General features: G+C 34.1%; 1 non-coding gene across 1 annotated transcript; it reads left to right on the top strand.

Moving 5' to 3' along the window:
* The first annotated feature begins 22,207 nt into the window (after positions 1-22,207).
* LOC133828120 (small nucleolar RNA R71) lies at positions 22,208-22,314 on the top strand. The gene has a single exon (XR_009890759.1). It is a non-coding gene; the product is annotated as a small nucleolar RNA R71 (small nucleolar RNA).
* Positions 22,315-23,956: the final 1,642 nt, after the last annotated feature.

The raw sequence follows: 23,956 nt of genomic DNA, 5'->3' as shown, positions 1-23,956 counted from the left end.
TATTTACCACTTAATTCCCGCCATCTAGTTAGTCACCAATTATATTTCTCAATACCAAATCATCTCCAATATATTCTCCAAATTCCCAGATACATCCCCAGGCTCACACCGAGCCGGGTATAAATCCCCGCTGTGACTTTCCCGCTAAACCGCTTGTTAGGATCGCCTCAAGCCACAAGCTGCAGACATACCCACATAATAATGTGGTCTCAATATTAACCTACCAGTATACACATAAGTATGCAATTACGCTCTCAGTGAGCCAAATTTCCAAAATACCCTCACAACAGAGTATATAACCCCATGCATGCCTTTATCATCATATAATAATATGACCCACATAATCATGCATATAATCATATAATAACACAATGAATCAATTATGGCCCTCCCGGCCTCCTAATCAAGGTCCTAAACCTTATTAGGGAATTTGGGTCGTTACACTTAGTGCCTTGATTAACATGCTAGAAGGGCAATAAAAGATTTAATTGCATTATTAGGTGAATTAATTATGATATATATGTATCATTATTTGATTACTTGAGTTATATTATAATATTGAATATATATGCATGTGTTATGTGTATTAAATATGCATGTGGGCATGTTCTTGCTAATAAAGGCATATTTATAAGAATAATGATATGTGCACCCAAAATATGCACCCAAATATTACACACAGTGACGTGTCGCTGCTTTATAAAACAACGGGTCCTAATTTTAATAAATGTGATTGGCTAGGCTAAACTACCACATCATTGTGTGTAATGTTTGAGTGTATATTTTTTGTGCACATATCATTACTCTATTTGTAATTTTGGCTTGTTAAGGGCATAAATATAATAATGTGTGTGTTACGACTGAGAACACATTATTATGTGGGTATATTTGCGATATATGGCACGAGGCGGTCCTAGTGGGCAGATTAGCGAAATAGTTCCAACGAGTTCAAATACCCGGATCGGGGTGAGCCTAAGGGTACTTTTAGAATGTAGAACATATTTGGGGTTTACTGTGTAACAGGTAGTGATTTGGCAATTATTTGGGTATGCCAGGATTAATTGAGAATTTATAGGACAATTTGAGCAATTAGCGGGAAACGTGGCAAATGACGATATCACCCTTGGGGCATTAGAGAGTAAGGCAAGGGGTTAGGGGCTTTTTAGTCTTTTGATGCTAAGTATAGACTTAGGAAATCGTAGGAAGCCTAGAACCAAAAGAGAACTTAGCTGCCTTCTCTCTCTCTCTCGTGAGTTCCCTCTTTCTCACTATTTCTCATTGTTTTGATTTGAAGTTCTTCAGCCTTGGAGAGCAAGGATTGTTGGAGGTTGAAGCTTAGTGGGGAACTTGGAAGCACACAACTGGAGGAGGCAACTAGGAACAGATTAATCAGATCTAAATTTAAGTTTTAAGATCTGAATTTAGCTTTCTTTAAGTCTTGGAGTTTACAGTGAATTTTGACTTGGGAGAAGGATTTGTAGTTTGTTTCAGGGTATTTAGGATGCCCATGCTATGTTGTTAAGACTCCTAGACTCAACTCAGGCTACAGGGCATATTTCGGAGAGTATGGCTCTAGGAAAACACAGGAAAAACTTAGTTCGCGGGGTCGCGCCGCGGCGCTGTTCTTGAGTGTCACATCCTTCATGAACTTAGAAGGCCTAAGGGGGTTTGTTGAACCACCTTAGCGCTGCAGTGCGTGTCAAGGAAAATGCCTAGGTTGCACTCTGACTTGTAGAGGGTCGTGGTGCCTCTAAGGAGTGTCGCGGCTCAAATAGAGAATATAGGCTAATTACGGTTTTTAAGCTCGTGAACTCAAACTTAGGGGCTCGGGAAAGATCCTACTACCTAGTTTAGTAGAATTCAAGGTCGCGGGGACTGAAACCAGGTTCAAAAGTCTTTATTTACCTGAGATTGATGGAGGATCCATATTATTGTGGCTTAAGGCTAATCTAAGTTGTTGAAGGGGAAAGTATCTAGGCCGCTTACCTAGGTCTTGCGGATTTCAGGTAAGAAAAATGTCTATCCATGTACAGCAGGGCATGGCCCGATTACCTGTGCTTATTGTGCTTAGTGTTATGTGTAGATGTTTGCAGCTATTATTTTATATATGTGCGGTGGCTGAGCGGCAAGGGTCGGGATCGACAAGGGCCGAGATCGGCAAGAGCCGTAATCGGAAATAAGCATACTGAATGTAGGCCTCCATTGCATGGCCATCTAAGGGTGTTGTACTCACCTGCTCGGTTAGGACCGTAAACTTGGTGCCTAGTAACGCACCTTAATCGGCTTAGGCCGCTGTTGTGAATTGTGATGGATGTGTGTGAATTGTTTGTTGTGTTTTTTTAGTTATGCACTTATTGATATAAATTGTTATATGCTATGTTGGTGAAGTTTTCTTACTGGGCTTTGCCTCACTGCAGGTAAGGGCAAGGGAAAGACCGACCAAGCATGAGTTGGAGGGCTTGGAGAGGTGCGTACATGTTTGGCTTACTTGGCCACCATGACTGGTGTAGTTTTGAGGAACGCACTGTAAATGTTTGATTTTGTCACCTAGGTCGACTGTATAATGACCATTAGGTCATAAATATATCTTAAACAACATTTTGGGATCCCATGTACCTTTTCTATATCCTTAATGAATGATTAAACAATTTTATGGAAATTTTGTTTAATGGGTCTTTACTATAATTTAATCACACTTTTCAGTCTAATACCTTAATAAGCGAGTTAAATACACATTTTAAAATCGCATGGTAATGACTCTAGGGTAGTAGGGCATTGCATGTTAGGACCTATAAATAAAGCCTTTCACCACTTCATTTTTTTCACACACAAGAAAGCCTTCAAACCTCTCAAATTTTCGAAAATTACTCTCCCAAAATATTCATCTTTTTGCCCCATAAACACACCATAGTCGAACCACTATAGCCTTTGCAGTGCTCGAGAATTCATTTTCTTTTATTTTCTTTATAAAGCCTCAAGCACTATAGCCATTATAGACACTACATAGCCAAAACACTAAGCCTTTCCACTCTTTGTTATAGCCGAAATACCCAATTATCAAGCGCTTAGTATTGTTGTTGGAGATAGGCACTTTTGTGGAGCCTCGGGATTTTTGAAGTATTGATCTTATGGTTCTAGGTTAAAGGTATGACTTTCATAAGGTTTACAAGAAATCTCATTTTCTTCTCTTATTCCGAACTCAAGGTAAGGGAAATTAGGTAGTTTTAGTTACGACATTTTTAGTGATTTGTATGACCCTAACATTTTAGGTACAAAAAGAGATAAGTGCTGCTGAACCTAAGGTATTAAAAAATGTATGACGGACCTAAGTTGATGTCTGGTAGGCCTAGTTAACAAACTTGTATGATTGACCTAAGTTGATGTCCAGGGCTTAATATCTACCCTTGTATAAGAACTTATCTTTTTCTTATACATGTCTTACTACTATAGCCTATGATTATGAACCATGTTATGAACTAGGATATATTATGATGATTATGTTATGAATTTTTTCAAGAATTTAGGATATGTTTGTTATTATTATATGACTGTTGTATGTATTTTCTTTACTGGGCTTAGAAGCTCACTCCTTATGATGTTATTGTCCAGATAATTGAAGTTAGAATAGCTGGTGGCAATTGAGACCTAAGAACTTAGTGATGTAGTCATGGGGACCATATAGTGGAGGAACGATCAACGTGCCTATGATTTTTTTTACAAAGCATTTTCATTTAAAATTTTCTTTTTATTCTAATGTTGCTCATTTTATTTTGGTAAAAACTATTATTTTATTTTTGTAATAACATGGGATCCGTTTGCTTATTTTTTTTTCTTAAATAAAGGAGCAATATTAATGTTTATGATCCAACGCTATGTTCTCAGTAATATTATGAGAAATTAGGGCATTACACCTTTAGCGTGTTTAAAATCTATAAAGACAAAGTTGAAAATCAATTGAAAAATAAAATAAAAGTGATTAGAAGTAATAGGGGCGATGAATACTTTTCCAATGAGTTCAATGTGTTTTTTGAGATGCATGGTATAATTCATGTATGTACAACCCCTTATACACGCCAACAAAATTGTATAGCCGAAAGGAAAAACAAAAAATATGTTGAAATGATAAATGATATGCTATTACATGAAACTTTGAGTTTTGCACTACGGGGAGAGGCCTTGCTTACCGCTTTTCATATCCAATACCAGATTCATCTAAAGAAGAATAAAATTTTACCATATGAGATATGGAAAGGAAAAAGGCCCAACCTCGGGTATCTCAAAGTGTGGGGGTGCCTTGCATATTGCAAGACCATGGATCCTAAAAGTACCCAATTGGGTCCAAGGGTCATCAAATGTGTATTTGTAGGCTATGCCTCAAATAGCAAGGCCAATAGCCTATTAGACTTGGAGTCTAATGTGATAATTGAATCAAGAAAAGTTGAGTTCTTTGAGATTTTATTGTATAGTGACAATAAGCCTCAAGAACCTCATTAGAATTGATCACAAGATGAGTTACCTTCAAGGGTTGTAGAGCAACCGACATTTCATAGAAAAAGCGAAAGGCTTAAAGAGAGTTGATCACAAAATGAAACCTCTGATATGTTGACTCTAATCTAGTAGAGGGAAACCATAAGGGAGTTACTAGGAAGTATCCTATGTTACTTCAAGAGGAGGATGATCCTAACATTTTCCAAGAAGCTATGTTCTCAAGGGACTCTAACTTTTGGAAAGAGGCAATAAATAATAAGATGAATTCAATTATATCTAACAAAACTTGGGAGAATGTTGATCTACCACATGGACCAAAGCTAATAGATTGCAAGTGGGTTTAGACAAGAGGAGGGCATATATTATTTTGCTACCTATGTTTATCAAATGGATGTCAAAACGACATTCCTAAATGGTATGTTTGATGAGGAGGTGTACATCGAACAACCAGAAGGGTTTCTTCTAAGGTGAAATGAACATAAGGTGTGTGATTAGTGCATGAAAATGCACTTTTGCAAGCAAAAGTATCCAAATGAATTACATTTTAATTATATATTTTCATGAAATTAATATAAAATATTTATTTGATATGAAAATATGTGATTTTAATTTGATTTATTTGATTTTGTAGAAAAATATTGTAATTTTGCAAAGAGAACAAATAAATGATGATAGAAAGGAAGTCCAAATCCATTTGAAGATGATTTATTCTCTTACTCAAGGCCCAACTACCATGATGAAGTCCAAAGCTATTGGAAGAAAGGAAGCCCACGCATAGAATGATTCAGCCAATAATAGAGACTATACTCACAATATTGTTAAATGGAGCAAAGTTGACCAATTTGTGCTTTAATTTTGGAAAGGAGTTACTAGCTTTCTAAATCAATCCCACCATTTCAGATTTTAGTTAATTGTATCACACATTTTTAGCTTTTCTCTTTTTTTATTTTATATTACAATTGAGTCTTCAAAACTCTATATAAGGGGACCTCTTGTACATATTGGTATGTAATTTTCATTAGTAAAAACTATAGTAAAATTTAGTCTTATTTTGTCTATTTCTTCTCATATTTTCTCTCTAGATTATTGTGAGAATGACTAGCTTTCTAGACTAATTTCCTGGATAAGGTAAAAGATGATCCTATATGTGAGGTAAAGTATTATTTTTGTTTTGATTCATCAAGTACGTAAAGTTTATACATTTGAGTAATATCATTTCTTCTATTTTCTTTATCTCTCTATATCAATATATTTATCTATTTAGTATTATACAGAAATAGTCATGCTTTTTCTATGTGAACATAATAGTACAAATATATTAATATTATAATTTTATGATTAGTCTTTTATTGCATTATTGCCAATAAGGTATATTGTCATTCTTAGATTTTTCATAAGATTATTTTTTATGTTCCTAAGGTTTGAAGTGTTATTACTTGAATACATTTTATTATATATGTTCTTCAAGTTTTATCTTCTGATTAAATTGTTGGGAAGTGAACAATTTAATTGTGTTATATGTGTGAATCAAAATCCAAATAAATGAGCCAAACATATAGGTGATTCTTAAAACCTTATCACTTTCGTTATTGAATTTTTCTACCAATTTTATTTGCTTTAATTTTATTATTAATATTTTCTCAAAAACCACCAACAATTTATTTACTTTTTGTGCTTAAAGTTCTACTAATCATTTTTTGATAAGATATATCTCTATGGACACGACCGCCCATACTACACTACAACAACTGCTTTGTGAGGACAAGTTTTGGGCGGAATCAAATTTTGGCGCCGTTGCTGGGAGATAGATATGAAAAGCTTAGTGGAATACACGGTCAAGAGGTAAGTCATTTTAGTTTTATTATTTTCTTTCTTTGTATGTGTATAATATTGGTATTACCACATTATTTTATTATTAGTATTGTCGTTTATATGTTTGAATCATTTACCAAAAATAAAAAATATTGTTAGCTAGTAATTTTGTTTATTTTGAATCTTTAGTATGTTAATGCTTTTTACTTATATATATTATTATATTAGTGATTATTTTTTTTCTTTTCCAATTATAGCTCATTGTTATTAGTGTTGCATATAGGACTAATTTGTTTTTCTCCTCTTACCGTATTGGTTTCATTATATGAAAAAAAAAATTAATCATTAATTTTATTTATATGTTATTTTTATTTTTAGTATTAAATTCTTTTTAATTGATTGCTTCCAAATTATCATTCATTGTTAATATTATAACTATTTGTCATTTAATTATTTTGTTTATAAATTTACTTTTTAGCTTTAAATTTATAGATTTCAAATTTTTAGATAATAACTTAGGTCTCATAATTTGTGTAACGTTAGATTTTAGATTAGCTTTAATTTAGGTTCTTCCTCTTTAATTCATAAAAAAAGAATTTGTTCATAAAATTTTAGCATAAAACTTTTAGTATTGGGAACAATAGTGTAATGCTACAAGTGGTAAAAAAATGAGAGTATTATTTCTAGAAAGATTGGCTTTCAAGGTTTGTGTTAGAGTAACCCCTACACTTTCTTGGGAACCTTGGTTCTGTCTAGGAAAGTGTGGGATGAAGCGGTACCTTGGCAACCTACCCAATCGGCTTGGGAATATTTCTTGTGTATGCCCTTGTATTATTACATTTTTGAACTTATTACTATTTAAAAAAAAAAAAGCTTGTTTTTTCAAAATAAGTAATTTATTTTACTTAAGGTCATTTGGTTGAAAATGTTTGAATTATGATTTTCCATACTCATCTAGTAACCTCGGGGAGTTCTAGTGAGGCATGTGAGATCATTTCAAATTGTCCAAATCTACCAAGGAACAAGTTAAAAAAAATAAAGTAAAATAAAACATCTTGTTTTTGAAAGTGGATGAATCGTCATAGAGACGAACTAGGGAGATTTGTTAGTAGACCCGACACCCCTAATGACAACTCTTCTGATACATCCAACATTTCCTCTCCCACCTCAACAATTGGTCATAATCCTTTCACAATGGCTCATCATGAGGAAATTCAGCAGAGAAGTCTAAATGACTATCTGCATCCTACTCGTAATCCTACACCTTCTTGTATCATCTTTTCACCTAGTATGCCTAACTTTTAATTTAAACCTGGCATGATTCAAATCTTGCCAAATTTCCATGGTTTAGAAAATGAAAATCCTTATGTGCATATTAGGGAATTTGAGGAGGTAGTAGCCACTTTCTATAACCAAGCTAATGTAGTGGATACTGTGCGATTGAAGTTTTTTCCCTTCTCTTTGAAGGATAAGGCTAAAAGTTGGTTATACTCTCTAAGACCAAGGTCTATTGGAACATGGGATGAAATGACATCATCATTCTTTCACAAATACTTCCCTAACCACAAGACCAATGGCTTAAAAAGACACATTTCTACCTTTTCCCAAAAAGACAATGAAACTCTATATCATGTCTTGGAAAGGTTTAAAGAACTATTGACTCTTTATTCCCACCATGGCTATGAAAAATGGCATCTAGTCAGCTATTTCTATGAAGGCCATACAATTCGTGAATGCCAGTTTGTAGAAATGATGTGCAATGGTGAATTCCTCCAAAAGGATCCTAAAGAGGCCTTGGAATATCTCAATGAGCTTGCAGAAAAATCTCATACTTGGACTGGTCCAAGTGCTACTGAAAGCACCAACAGAAATAGACTAGTAGGAATTTACCAATTGAAGGAATAAGATAGTCTAAAAGCTCAAGTTGAAGCTTTAACAAAGCAACTTGAGCCCTTTAAGACAAAAGGTGGGCAAGGACTTCATATGATTGCCCGAGCAGAAACACATGAGCCATGTTTTGTGTGTTGAGAAATGGATCATTTAGCTAAGGACTGCTTAGCTTTTAGTGAAATGAGGGGGGTTTATGAAGAGCAATGTAATGCCTTAGGGGCCTATAATAAGCCATTCTCTCATACATACTACCCTGGTTGGAGAAACCACCCAAATTTCAGCTGGAGAGATCCCAACCAAGCACAATCTTCAAGAGGGAAATGGAGAAATGAGCACCAGTCTCAACAATCAAAAGCTCAACCTGCTCCTCAATACAATGCTCCTCCTCAAAGGAGTTCCCTTGAGAACACCCTTCATTCATTCATGGAGGAGCAAGCCAAAAATAAATTGCCAAATGATGGAAGAAATCAAGGAAATGAAAAGTCTATTTTCAAAACTGACTGGATCCTTGGCTAATTCTGAAAGAGGCAAACTTCCTTCTCAGCCTCAATTCAATACACAAAGGCAACATATGTCTCAAACCATGAACTCTAATGATCAAAACGTTAAGGAGGCTAATGCCATCACAACTAGAAGTCGTAAATCTTTGGAAGATCCACCAATACCAACTACCACTTCAAAATCTCCAAATGTTGTCCCTGAGAGTGTGCCATCCAATGATTCTGCAAAAGTTCCATTTCCCCAGGTTCTAAGACCTGCTGGGAAAATTCCTGAAAATCGAGGAGAAATCCTTGAGCACTTGACAAAAGTGAAGATAAATCTTCCTTTGCTTCACATCATCAAATAAGTGCCAGCCTATGCTAAAATCATCAAGGATCTTTGCACTGTAAAAAGGAAGCATCATGTCAAGAATACTGATTTCTTGACTGAGCAAGTTAGTGCGGTAATTGAACAAAAGACACTTCCAAAATACAAAGATCCTGGTTGTCCCACCATTTCCTGTCAAATTGGGACTCATGAATTCTGCCAAGCCTTGCTAGACTTAGGAGCGAGTGTCAATCTCATGACTTATTCTGTTTACTTGCAACTTGGTCTTGGTGAAATCAAGCCTACTTCTGTAGTCTTACAGCTAGCTGATCGTTCTATTAAGAAGCCTCGGGGTATTGTTGAGGATGTTCTTGTTCTTGTTCAAGTTCTATTACCCCGTTGACTTTCTCATTTTAAATACTTAATCTGTGGTTAACATGCAGTAAAAAATCCCTATCATACTTGGAAGACCTTTCCTTGCTACAGCTAATCCCCTTATTAACTGTAGGAATGGTCTCATGAAAATATCTTTTAGGAATATGACTCTTGAGGTCAATATTTTTCATGTTGCAAAGCAACCGCATGATGATGATGAGTGTTATCAGACATTTTTGATTGACACTCTCATTCCCGAGGAGATTCAATTGCAAACAAATTCTAATGATCTTGATGAACTCCTGTCTTTTTCTGAAAGTTCTGGTTTTGATGAGTCGATTAATGAAATTTCTTGTTACAAAGACTCACAAAATGGAAGAACAAAGTTTTGGCAACCTCGCTTTGAAAAGCTACCTAGTGAAAGGGAAAAGCCAAAACCTTCTGCTGAAGAGGTTCCCATTGTTAAGTTAGCCAAACTACCTGAGGGTTTAAAACATGTCTTCTTGGGAGATGGTGATACCTTTCCTGTTATCATTTCGTCCAAACTTGATCCTTCACAAGAAATTAAGCTAATTAAGCTACTGCAAAAGCTTAAATCTGCATTAGGTTGGACGATCGCTGATATTAAAGATATTAACCCTTTAATTTGCTCTCATCGAATCAATTTGGAGGACGAGGCAATCCCTCGAAGAAATCCTCAAAGAAGTCTAAACCCCGCAATGAAAGAAGTTGTGAAAAATGAAGTGTTGAAACTTCTAGATGCTGGCATCATTTATCCAGTGGCTGAAAGAAAATGGGTTAGTCAAACTCAGGTAGTGCCCAAAAAGTCGGGTGTAACTGTTGTTGAAAATGAAAAAGGGGCCCTTGTTCCCAGAAGAACTGTGACTCGTTGGCACATGTGCATTGACTATCGAAAGTTGAATTCTGCCACCAGCAAAGATCATTTCCCACTTCCATTCATCGACCAAATACTTGAACGTGTGGCTGGTCATCCTTTTTATTACTTTCTTGATGGCTATTCAGGCTATTATCAAATTGGGATTGCAATGGAGGATCATGATAAGACCACTTTCACATGTCCTTTTGGTACTTATGCTTTTTCGGCGTATGCCATTTGGACTGTGTAATGCACTAGCCACCTTCCAAAGGTGCATGATGAGTATTTTCAATGACATGGTTGAAAAATGTGTGGAGGTATTCATGGATGATTTAACAGTCTTTGGAAACTCTTTTGACACATGCCTTCTTAATTTAGAAGCTGTCTTGACACGCTGTATTGAGAAAGGACTTGTGCTCAACTGGGAAAAATGCCATTTCATGGTATCTTCAGGAATAGTCTTGTGACACATTGTCTCCGAAAGAGGAATTGAGGTTGATCAGTCTAAGATTGATCTCATTTCTAATTTGCCCACTGCAAAGACTGTCAAAGATGTTAGATCTTTTCTTCGGCATGATGGTTTTTATAGAAGGCTCCTTCAAAACTTTTCAGCGATTTCTCATCCCATATGTAACCTCTTAGCCAAAGATGCTACTTTTGAGTGGATGCCTAAGTGTGAGGATGCCTTCCGAACACTTGTTGCAAAATTAACCTCTGCTCCTATTATGCAGTCACCTAATTGGGATTTTCCTTTTGAAATCATGTGTGATGCAAGCAATGTTTTTGTAGGAGCTGTTTTGGGACAACGAAGGGAGGGGAAACCTTTTGTTGTCTACTATGCAAGTCAAACTCTTAATAGTGGTCAAATGAACTATTCAACTACTGAAAAAGAGTTGCTTGCAGTTATCTTTGCTCTTGACAAATTTCGAGCATACTTGATTGGCTCACCTATTACGATCTTTATAGATCATTCTGCCCTTAAATATCTCCTTTCCAAAAATTATTCTAAGGGGCGCTTAATACGCTAGATCCTTTTAATGCAAGAATTTGACATCACAATCAAAGACAAGAAAGGTGTTCAAAATGTCGTCGCGCATCACTTGTCCCGACTTGATTTCAACGATTCTACTGATGGTCCACCTATTCGTGATGATTTCCCCGATGAACAACTGCTTGTTGTTACTAAGTTACCGTGGTATGCACACATTGTTAACTACTTAGTAAAAGGTGAACTTCCGTCTGAGTGGAGTTCACAAGACAGACGTAAGTTTCTAGTCAAAGTGCACAATTTCTATTGGGATGATCCATACTTGTTCAAGTATTTCCCTGACCAGATCATGTTAAGATGTATCCCTGATGATGAGGTGTCTAGTGTTCTGAAATTTTGTCATAATGATGCTTGTGGTGGTCACTTCTCTATGAAGAAAACTGCTGCAAAAATATTATAGTGTGGTCTTTATTGGCCAACTTTGTTCAAAGACACCAATGAATTCTGTCGTTCATGTGTGAGGTGCCAGAAGTTAGGTTCTTTGTTCCACCATCAATTTTTCCATAAATCCTGAAATATTGTCAAACAAAGGCAACAAAACAGTCATACTGCAAAAACATAACTAAATAAGCTAAAAAATTCCCTAAAACAACCCTCTAAAACACTATAAAAACTGCTCTATCAAACTCCCCCCAAACTTAACTTTTACTCCTCCTCGAGTTAATCTATTGACACTTTCTAATAAAATCTAACTAACACACATGGATCAAGTTATAACCTAACAAGCCTCAACCTAAAAAACACCCTGCAATACAAGCTCAGAATTTTTCAACTACATTTTATTTAGAATTTAAAAAAAAAAAAATCAGTAATCAACTTTAATCTTTACTACACCAATCAGCCTTAACCAATAAATAACACACAATCACAATACCATATACATTTCAAATCTTCCAAATCATTCCAACAAAACCAAGTATTTCATATGAATGCAAAATTCATCAATCTCCCTTATTATGACAACACATGCTCAAGAATCAAAAGGTCTTTTTCAGCTTATAACGAAAGGTTTAGGCTCAGGTAGGTAAATAAAAAGTCATCTAGGTGCAAATATACCATAAGCATGCAAACCAAAAAAACCCATCTTTTGACAAACTTACAAACCCAAAACAATCCCAAATTTTACAATCTTTCTTGCTTTGAGAGAAAATTTATAAACATGATTTTTTCTTCTCTCTTTTTTTCCTTCTCCATTTTTTTTTCTAATAATACTACACTCTCCCAAACTTATTTCTTTGTATTTTTAATTGGAGCGTAGTTCATTTTCAATATATTTTTTTTCTTTCTTTCTCTCTCAAATTTTTTTCTTCTATTGACACCTATTGATGAAGTTTTTCACCAATAGTGGAATAAGAAATTTGAAAATATAGATATTAGGCATTTGCTAAACAGTAATTGAGTAAATAAAAAAAGTATTAAGAACACACTCACTATTATGTCCTTCAGTGGTTAAAATCCATCTAGTCCACAAGTCACTCTTATTAATCTGTTTGTTTCTCATTGTGAAACTGTTTGTCACAATTTCACCAAAGTTTCAGTATACAATGTGTTCCTTTCCCTCTCTGCCCATTTTCCCCTTTTTTATAGGGAATTATTCCTATACATTTTTGGGTGACCATGCATAAATATGGTAACATACATCTTTGGGTAACATCCCATTTACATAAATACATTAATGCCTATTAATTCTATGCCCCTAAACTTGGGTAATAAATACAGAACAATATCTGAGCATTAATGAGTGTATAAGGAATCTTCGAGTCTTTTGGGATCCTTCACTGTGCATCATGACTAGGCTTCTGGGAGCTGAGCACTTCCTTTGAGCTGGATATTGAAGAACTAACCTAAATTTACACGGGCCAAGTTCAGAATTTCTAGAAGGCGATTTGGCCATCACTCATCTCAAACTAAGTTGTTGGTGCAAGGGGGGATATGGAGACTAACTGGTTGTTGTATGTTGTCAAGTTTAACTCGAGCTACTCACTCCAGAGTTAGCAACACGTTCTGTCTGTATGCTTTCTTTATACACTTGTCTGCTAGCTATACCCCATGCTGAGTAATTCAGTTCGTATTAATTTTGGGGTACAACAACACTGATTTCTAAATATAAATCCCATTACAAACAATCCCCCAATCACATTTCATATGCTCATGGTATATCAAAGGGTTAGTTAAATAACAAACACTACACCAAACACCTCTTTCCACAATACAACATTATAATGTTATTCAAAAAGTATTATAGAAAATATTTTAAAAGGTGGTAAAGTAAAAAAAAGTTTGAAACAAATAGCTGGCGTCAAATGTTTTTAGCGCAATGTTATAATTTTCGCATGAAGATTAAAATACTCTTTTTTCCAATGGCTCTGCAACACAAGCACTTCCTCCTTGGTTCCTCTTTCTTCTTGACAAAGCCCTCTCTGTCAGTTTCACTTCATGGTGAATCCTCTCTGTCGCTCTCTTCGCTGTAAAGCTCTCTCGACTGTTGTCCTCCCCCAGCGAAACCCTTTCATCTATTTTTTCTCCCTAGTGAAACCCTCTCCTTCATTTTCTCTCCACAATCAAAGCCCTCTTAGATGTTCTGTCACCTGGTGAAGCCCTCTACCTTGCTTTCTCTTGCCAGTGAAGCCTCTACAAGATCAAAGTAAGAGCACATCTAGAATCATTTCATTATTGAGTTATGTGTTCTGATCAAGTATATATATTCATATATATATATATATATATAAACATAATCTTCAACATTTCTCTCCCTCTCCCTCATCTTGATGTATCTCCCTTTCTCTCTCGTGGCATCCTCTCGGTTGGTATATAAACTTTTAAGTATTCATATTTAAAGAGACTAAATAAATTGTTTAGTTAGTTTATGGTTGCTAGTTGGTATTGTAGATCTGCATCTTAATTTTAAGAGTTTGTGCAGGCTGGTTATTGATTCATAACTTATTTTCAGAATAATAGAAAACGTCTATTTTTGAAATCCCTAAGAGCTTTCTGTAATTTAAAATTTTATTTTCTCTCAAATTAGTACTTCAAGCGATGCTTTCAATACATTATTCAGATCAATAAGGGGCACACTAGTTTTGATTTTAAAGGTGAGATTGAAATTTTAATTTTAGGATCAAAATATTGTACTCATCTGTGATTCTATAGTAGTTTATAGTAGTTCACGAGGTGTGTTGATTTATTGTTATGCACTCTACAATCAAATTTTTTATTTCACAATCTCTTGTATGGATTGATGGCAAACATTGACTCATGAAGGGTGATTTTGGTGCCTTCAATTTGTACAGTAGCATGTTGATGATTTTTTTTCTTCAGTATTTATCACTATTATCTCTTTTTTATTGTTGCTAGGTCCCAAAAGCTAATCTCAACAATTTTATTACTGTTATGGTTGGATTAGTATGGTACATATATAAATTTTATTTAACTTCTCTATCTTGTCCTTCCTCTCTTTCTCTCTCTCACACATATACATGAACACATGATTTCCAATAATTGATATTCTTACAAATTCTTGTGGGCTTTGTGGAAATTTGTACTAGCAAAACAAATTTTACTTATTTTTCAAAGAGTAAATATCTATATTAATTGTAGTATAGAATTCTTGAAATTTGAAGGAACACTAAATCATAGAAAATGGGTTTCGAAGGAATTGGAAACGAGAAGGCTCCAGTCAAATGGTCATTCTGGCTGTTTGAAAAGTGCACTAATCTATAGAGTCTATGTCACCACGATGAAGCCATTTGTAGGAATCCTCACTTTTTCCATTTATTGCCCTACATTTATGAGTGATATTTCAACAAAATAAATTAATAAAATGGTTTTATTTAATCAAATGATGGTAGAACTATATTTATGAATTTATATTTGTATATTGTCTTTAGATCTTTGTTTGCTTGCTGAATTATTGAGTGGACGCGGCTAGTGGTTTCTAGGTGTGTATTATAGCATGGATTAATTCATTTAAGTGTACTCAATTTTTTTTAACATACCATCTATTTGAGGAAAAGTCTGAGCTAAAATCAATATTCTTTCATTTTGACATTCTTCATTTTATTTGTAGCTCTACAATTAGCCATTTTGGAAAATATAGAATATAACATATATATATTTTTATGTATATATGTGTAAGAATGCGAGTTTGCGCACTATTTAATATTGCTTTAACATTATTTGATTGTTGTCCTAAGTTACCATTTCTAATATAGGTACTAGAACTAACTACTTTTGATGCTAATATTCTAGTGGAACTATATCTTATGAATTAATCTATCATTTCACCAAAAATTGCATCTTTTTACTGATTTATACCTATGTCACTGATGCCTCATTCTTGATTATATTTCATGAATTATTGAGAATAACCACTTAATTATAGAACAATGTCCTCTCTTTTTCCAATGCTCATATCTTATGACTTTTTTCTTTTAATGTATGGTAAACTTGCTTTCTTTATTATGCAGATATGCGTACTTATAATTATAACACCTACTTCATTTCTCACTCTCCAATTTTATTTCATACTCATATTATTTTATATAATATTTCAGTTTGCCTATATTGATGATGTCTTTTAGTTTATTAATGTGACTACTTGAGTGAGCTCCACGGTGATTGCAACATATTTCTATCATTTATTTGTACTATGTAAATATACAGTAGCAAATAAAATGAGAGAGGGATGTTCCCAATACTTGGAACTACTTGTTTATCTTTATTTGTAAAAGGGAAATATTTGTTTATAATTAGATACCATACCATATAGAACTTTGTCATTACAATATTATAATAAAAAATAAATATGAAGAGACAAAAATTAAGAAGGTTGAAAATATAGAACTGGCTGTCAAGTATTTTGAAAGAGATGTTTGAGAAAGACTTGCACCTGATCATGTTAGACTATATATTTTGACCACGATTCTTGGCAAAAGGCTTCAGTTATGTGTACAATGACTCTTTATGAAGTAACATGCTGAATGACTAATAATTTAAATTTATGCCTTTTGTGGCTGATAATTGAAATTTAATTGTCACATTGCAGATTTTGAAGGATGAGTCCCCAAGAGTGATGCACGATAATGCAATCACACAGAAGGCGGAGGTAAATTTATATATATATATTGTGAGGATATAAATCTTTTACATATGCCTCTGTTTCTTTATTTGTGACTCATTCCATGTTTGGCTCACTACATATATTTGTCTTCTAAAGTTGCTGAACTTTCTACCTTCAAGTATCTATGTATTGTCATTATTTGTCATGTCTGATTCTTTTAGGATTTCAATAGCTTAATTAATTTTGACAAGTCTTGGATCTTTGCTTGTAATCGATAAGTCATATGAGTTAGTAACTCATTCTCCATGTTATCTCATGCCCGCAAAATATCTATAAGTTTAAATTTTTGTGTAAATATTTTGATATATCTATGTGGGAACTCCAAGTTATATGTTCCTTAAACTTTATGGTTCCAAGTTAGAAATTTGGATTTTGTATAGGTTAGTGTAGGTTGTCATTATTGCTTGCATAAGCTATTTATATGAAATATCAGCTCACAATTGTCGTCTATATCATCTTTTCAGGTTTTATTTTGTTTAATGGCCTTCTCTACAATTGTCTCCCTACTCTGGTTTTGGTGATTTCTATTTTTCGATTTCCTAAATTTGGGGCCTATTCTCTCTCTTTTTTTTTATGCAAATGCCTTGATTTATAACTTTAAATATTATTTTTTCACTTCAACATTGGGTGGTAGATTCCGACATATATATTGTAGGGAGTATAATAGATTTAAGAAAAAAAAGTTTTCTGTTGGCATGGAGTTTCTCTGTTCTTACTGCTGTTCAGATTGTTGTTTATTTTTTATCTAGAACTTAGATGTACCTAGCATAATAGATGGCATGCTTTTTATTTATTTATTGAAAATAGAATAGATGGTATACTTTTTGTTGTTTAATAGAGTTGTCAGGTTTTTCTTATTTCTGCTCTTAGTTTTATATCATAAGTTAGCCTTCTTGGCATTCTTTACTGACTTTGTGATTTTCCTTCCTTTTTTTTGGCACGTTCTTATTGTTTACATGGATAGTTTGTAATGGATTGATTGTTTTTAAGCCAACCTTTGACAAGTCTTACGCTCCTAAAAATTATAGTGTCTTTTTACAATGTGCAGGTATATCGAGTTCTCTTTCTTTGGAGCAATAATGTACAATGTTTATAGTTGGGGTCTTTAGAATTGAAGAATCTATTTCATCAACTATGTATATATTTCTCATTTTGTATTTGGTGATAATGGAATTTGAATTGAGTTGTAATATGATTTTGTACCCTTGGAATAGTAGACTAAATATTGTAATTATATTTGTGTGATTAATAAAAATTTATTTATGTTAACTTGTTTGGCTTGAAGAGTGATTTTTTCCACTAGTTCTCGACAAGCAAAAATGATTTGATTTATGATAGCACATACAATTAGAAATGAAACTTAATTAAAAATTCAAATAATGCCTAACAAGTATTATAGTATAATATACTATAATTCTTTTGTATAAGTACCAAAATGTATTATGTCATCCAACAACCATAATAATAGGTAAAGCTTAAAAATATACTATAATAATGTTAAAAATGTGTTATTGTACCCAATATTATAACGCATCTTTATAGGTATAAAAAAGTATTACGAAAAATATCCAAACTTACCATAATATCACTTTTCTTAAGACATTTAAGTGTTATGTTATGTATTCGATAATACTTTTTCAGTCTTATTAAAATAGGTCTTTGGTGTAGTGAAAGTTTATAAAAGATAAATGTTAAACAGCAAAAGAATCATGCCCTGCTCAAAATTAGATAACTAGGGATTTAATACATTAAGGTTGGCTTGAAAGGCTCAATCGTTCCAAGGAATTTCCTAAATCATCTTCCTAAGCATGCATCATTCCAACTTCAGCTCAATCAACAAACTATGAAAGTTCTAAAATCTTTTTTAAATCTCAATCCACAAACATACTAAGAGATTGTAAGAAATTTATTAATTAAGGCTATCATGGCAATTAAAAACTCAGATCAAAGCTCATCGCAAAATTAACCTCACCGAGCACACAAATTTACACAATTTTGAAATCATCACTCATATCACATGGTCATTAGTTTCATCGACTTCTAAACAACTTGATTCACAACTAACAACTAATTACATGAAATTCAACTAAAAATACTAAAAACTAATGAATAAGGGAAGAAGACTTACCAAAACACACACAACCTCAAAATGGTGGATTTTTTACTGGGTAGGTGCGCCACGACTCTATCCTTGGGTTCCGCGGCCCCTGGACTTAACCAAAAATTTGGTGGCTCTCTGACTTCACAAGGGCCACGACTCAAAATTGCCGGCGTAATTTTTTTTTCTTCATGATTTCCAGGGTTCATAAATGACAAATTAAACTCTAAAATTATAAAAAATAAAAATTAAAAGATTATCCAAATTTAAAAAAATAACAAAACAATAAAAAGATTGGGGTGCCTCCCAATGGTGCTGGCATTAAAGTCATTTAGTCGAACGTTAAATTCCCCTTTATTTTCAACTTCGATCAAGTCTACCCCTCATGTCCTAGAGAGCCGTAGTATCTTGAGTGTATGCTAGTTTCTTGTTATTGTGTGCATATTGGTGTAACTTTCCCTCGCTCGTGTAACGTTCGATTCTTCTCACTAAAGAACCCTTTCAAACAATGACGCACTTTTTGGATACCACATTTAGTCATGGACTTATGCTTAGAGACTTGCAACTCAATTTCTCCTTTTACCACATCAACTCTTCAACAAAATGGAATTTTTGTTTCCGCAAAGACATTAAATGTTACCTCCTCTTTTTTCACTCACAACTTCAACTAACCCTTTTGTACAATGATTAAAGCCCTACCAGTAGCCAAAAATGGCCTTCCACGAATTATTGGAATATTTTCATCTTCCTCCATATCAAGAATAATAAAATATGCAAGAAACATGAACTTGTTCGCTTTCACCAATAAATCCTCAATCACACCACGAGGATGTTTAACTGAACGATCTGACATTTGTAAGGACATGATAGTTGATCAAGCTTATCCTAATTTCAACTTGTGAAAGCTTGATAGAGGCATTAGATTCACACTGGCACGTAAATCATATAATGTCTTTGTCACTACTGAGCCCCCTATAAGGCATGGGATATTGATATTACCGGGATCATAAACTTGGGAAGTAGCGCACTGTACTCCTCAGTAAGTGCCACTGTCTCATAGTCCCCAAGTTTCCTTTTCTATGACCAAATTTCTTTCATAAAGTTCACATAACTTTTAATTTGTTCAAGTGCCTCAACAAACAAAATGTTTATGTGAAGCTTTTGAAATACATCTAAAAACATGGAAAACTGCTTCTTAAGCTTATTCTTTAGAAACATCTGAGGATATGGGATCTTGATATGGTGATCTATGCTTATTTCTTATTGCTTCTGTAGGTTCTCAATAACCTTTGACCCACTCAGTTCCTTCTCCTTATCAGACACACTTCAAGTGTGTTGAAAGTGTGCAAAAACATGTTTAATATATCAGTGTAAGCCGATATATCCCAGCTATAGGGGTCGATATATCGCCTATGTTGATATGGAAAACACGTCGACTTCGCACGAACAAAATCATGGAGCCTCTGGTATATGGGGGACGCGATATATCGCCTATAGGGGGCGATATATCGACTCCACATACATATTTTGAAAGTCCGTTGAATTCGATGTAGATTCAGCCATCAACAACTTGGACTTGCTTTTGAATGATTTTGACCAAATTCTAGGAATCTGTTGAGCAGAAAATTCAATTTTTATTCATTTTGGAAGATGGTAGTATCACTCCTTGAACTCTATATATAGGATCCTTCACCCAGTGATTTGCATCATCATTCAAGCACTTCTTAGAGCCTCCAAGCTCATAATTTTTATTTAGAGAGAAGCACTAGGGTTTTGGGATTAAAAGATTTCAAATCTAAGCTTTTCTAAACACTTGGGAAGTAAGCTAGAGTGTCATTTTGGTATTGAGGTGTAGATCGATGTTCTAAGCTATCTAAGGTACATTTATCCTTGTGTTTAGTTCATTATAGTTCCTCTTATTCTTTTCATTTTCTTCAAAATCCTAACTTCTTATAATGACTTTTGGTTAGGAGTTTTATTTCCTTTGAAACTTAAGGTTTTCGTTAAGTTCTTATCTTGATGGTTTAGATCTTCTCTTCATCTTCTTTTTTTTTTTAGGAAACTTATGATTTTTATCGTTTGGTTTTGGGAGTTTCTAGTCCCACACCTGTCTCCAATACCCCAGTTTTTGGTAAGGAAAATAAGTTAGATTTTATGTGTTATTATTATGTTTATGTGATATGTGTATGTATGTATATATGTATGTTGTTGTTATGTTTGTAGTCGCTTGGGAAATATGCTTGCTTAGATAGAAAATAAGTAAATCCCGAGCTTTTTATCATTATCGTAGACTATAGTTATGTCTAAACATACCTCTAAATAGTAGAAAGAGGACCTAGATTGTTTCTATCATATACTATATTTGTGTTTAAACCTACCTCTAAATAGTCGCAAGAGGACCTGGATGGTTTCTATCACATACTACTATAATGAGTTAATGGCCATTAATATTGTAGTATTATGTTTTATAATTTATGTTTTTACATCTTATGATTTATGATATGCTTTAGTAGTTTTTCCTTACTAGGCATTAGGCTCATTCCTTTTTATTTAGATTGTGTACGTAAATGAGCATGGAAGACGAGACATATTCATGTTGGCTTTGGCATGTGTATTGGGAGAGGACAAAATGAATGGACTGATGGAAATGATTGAGGATGACGTTTATGTTTTGAGTCTTTTTAATTATGTATTTACGATGTTCTGCATTTATTATTTGAACAATTAAAATAAATGTTTTGTTTTCTTTATGTTTTTATGTAATAACTATGGGATCCCGTATTTTTTATTTTCTAATAAAGATATCTTTTTTTATGTAAGAATTTGAAATTAATAGTTATGTCTTAGTAGTTTTATTGTTCCGAGGACTTTAACTTAGCCAGGTAATTGCATTTATCTATCACCTTTCCACATCTCAAAGAGATTGCATTGCACTGCTCATTGCAATTCACTTTAGTAGTGCTTGATATGTTCCCTTGAGCACGATTTTTCATTAACGTAGCCAATAGACCAATTTGAGTCTCCAAACTCCTGATTGACGCAATTGTCTCAGTCATAAACTGATTCAATACATCAGGTTGTGCTTCAAGTTACTTCATGTAAAATGGCTGTTGGAGTGGTCTATTATATGGTTGATAGAATCTAGGATGTTGTTGGAAAGACTGTTGTGGTTGTGGCTGTGGAGGTGGGAACTATTGCTGGTTTTGAGAGAAAGGTTCTTGTATGGTTTGGTTATTCATCCATGAAAGTTTAGGGTGGTTCCTCCACCCATTGTTGTATGACATTTAAAAGGGGTTGTTGGTTGGCCTTTGGAAATTCCCTATGGCTTGCACTTATTCCATGGGCATATTATTCACATCCAGGCCAGGACACTTATTTGATGGATGGATTCTCCCACATGCCTTACATATATTCTGTACATGCATGGCTTGAGATGGAAGATTGCTCTGTTGTAAATGTTTCGTTAAAGTTGTAACCGTTGAGATAGCATCTAATTCAATCCTTCCAGCTATCTTCTTTCTCTATCACCTCTCAGTTTGCCACTGGTAGTTGTTGATATCCATCTCCTCCAATAATTCACACGGTTCATTAGCACTCTTGCTCATGAACGTACCCCCTGTTGCTTCATCAATTATTGTACGAGTACTACGATTTAACACGTTGTAAATATTTTGAGCCAGCATCCACTTCTCTATACCATGATGAGGGCACTTCCATAACAACTCTTTAAATCACTCACATGCATCATACAACGATTCTCCTTTCGTTTGGTAGAAATTATCAATTTCCCCTCTCAACTTTGCAGCTTTATCTAGAGGGAAAAACTTTGCAAGGAATTTCTGGGCCAGTTCCTCCCATGTTGTAATAGAATTGGATTGTAGTGAAATTAACCAACTCTTTCCTCAGTCTCTTAAGGAGAAGGGGAATAATCTCAATCGAATTGCATATAACTCCAACCTTTTCTTAATCCTTCGGTTTTTTCTACAAGTTGTCTCAATTTCAAGATCTACCGATACCAGTTCCTTTTGTCTACTTCGTCTCGTAAACCAATATTTTCTTAAAAAAAAAAAAAACTGAATTATAATGATAAATATAAAAAAAAACATGTTAGAATAAAAATCAACTATGTTGGTATTAGTAAATACAATCAACTATGTTGGTATTAGTAAATATGTATGCAAGTATACGCAATCGTAACAAGTAATAAAGTAAGTAGAGTATTATTCCCACAAGGACTTTTATTAATTATCAAGAATCAATCTTTATTTCTAATTGTTTTGACAAATAATGAATATAGACTTTATTAAAACTAAAAAAAAAAACAATAAACCAGAACAATAGAGAACTCAATACTAAAATATGAATTCAATGGAATAACAATTAGAGTTATCAACTTCATAAATTATCTACCTATGCCTCTCTACAATGAATTTAAGAATTCCTATCTCTATTGTGATATAGGATTACAATTGTTAATTATATTCTTACTACATCTTTGTGGTAAATTAACAAATCACAAGCATTAAATACGTAATCCCTGAGCTACAAAAATCATACGAGTACTCTCATCCAATATAAATCTATGATTATTTGACTATAGCATATTTATCCTTCACTTCTCAGATCGTAGGATAAAATCATATAAATCATGCAATTAGTGACCAACTAATCACAAGCATTATACACAAAAGAAATAATCCACAATATTGATAGGAAATCCAAAAATACATTATTGGATAGTCATTGGGTTTCAAGAAGAATCCATTAACACCGTAAATAAGAAATTAGTTCATCACTACAAGAGAAAATATAAGCATCACTACAAGAGAAAGTAAAAAAGAAGAAGAAGAAGAAGAATGATAGAAACTAGTGATCTCCAAGCTTTTGCCTCCACATAGTGTTTTCTTGAGTCTATCCCTCCTAAGGGTTCTCCCTTCAAAAATTGTCATAATGTTGCTTATATGGATGTTTGTGATCTAAATGTCAAATTCCCCTTTTGGGCATGCGTAAAATGCCCTAATTCATAATCTGACCGTTTGAGGCGCCCCGACCCCATAATGAAGCATCGCGACTTGTATCCAAGAACCAACGCCGTCCCGTCTCTGCCTCAACAAGGGTCGCAACTCCAATACATGTGCGTCATGACCCTAATTGTACAACTAATGGCGTCGCAACTTAGAAGGTAGTGTCGTGGCCCTCAACTTCTCACAATTTTCCATCTTTGCCTAATCACAGCGCAACAACTCTAATGCTCAGTATCGCAGCTCAAGTGTCTCTTTTTCACCAAATCACATCTTCTTGAGGCCAAACACAGTTATATATCAATTTTTCCATAAATCCTGAAATATTGTCAAATATAGGCAACAAAACCGTCAGACTGCACAAAAATAACTAAATAAGCTAAAAAAATCCCTAAAACAACCCTCTAAGACTATATAAAAC

Source organism: Humulus lupulus, chromosome 3 (genome assembly GCF_963169125.1).
Source record: "Humulus lupulus chromosome 3, drHumLupu1.1, whole genome shotgun sequence".
Lineage (NCBI taxonomy): Eukaryota > Viridiplantae > Streptophyta > Magnoliopsida > Rosales > Cannabaceae > Humulus > Humulus lupulus.
The sequence above is the reverse complement of the archived record's forward strand: the minus strand, read 5'-3'. Positions and strand labels throughout refer to the sequence as shown.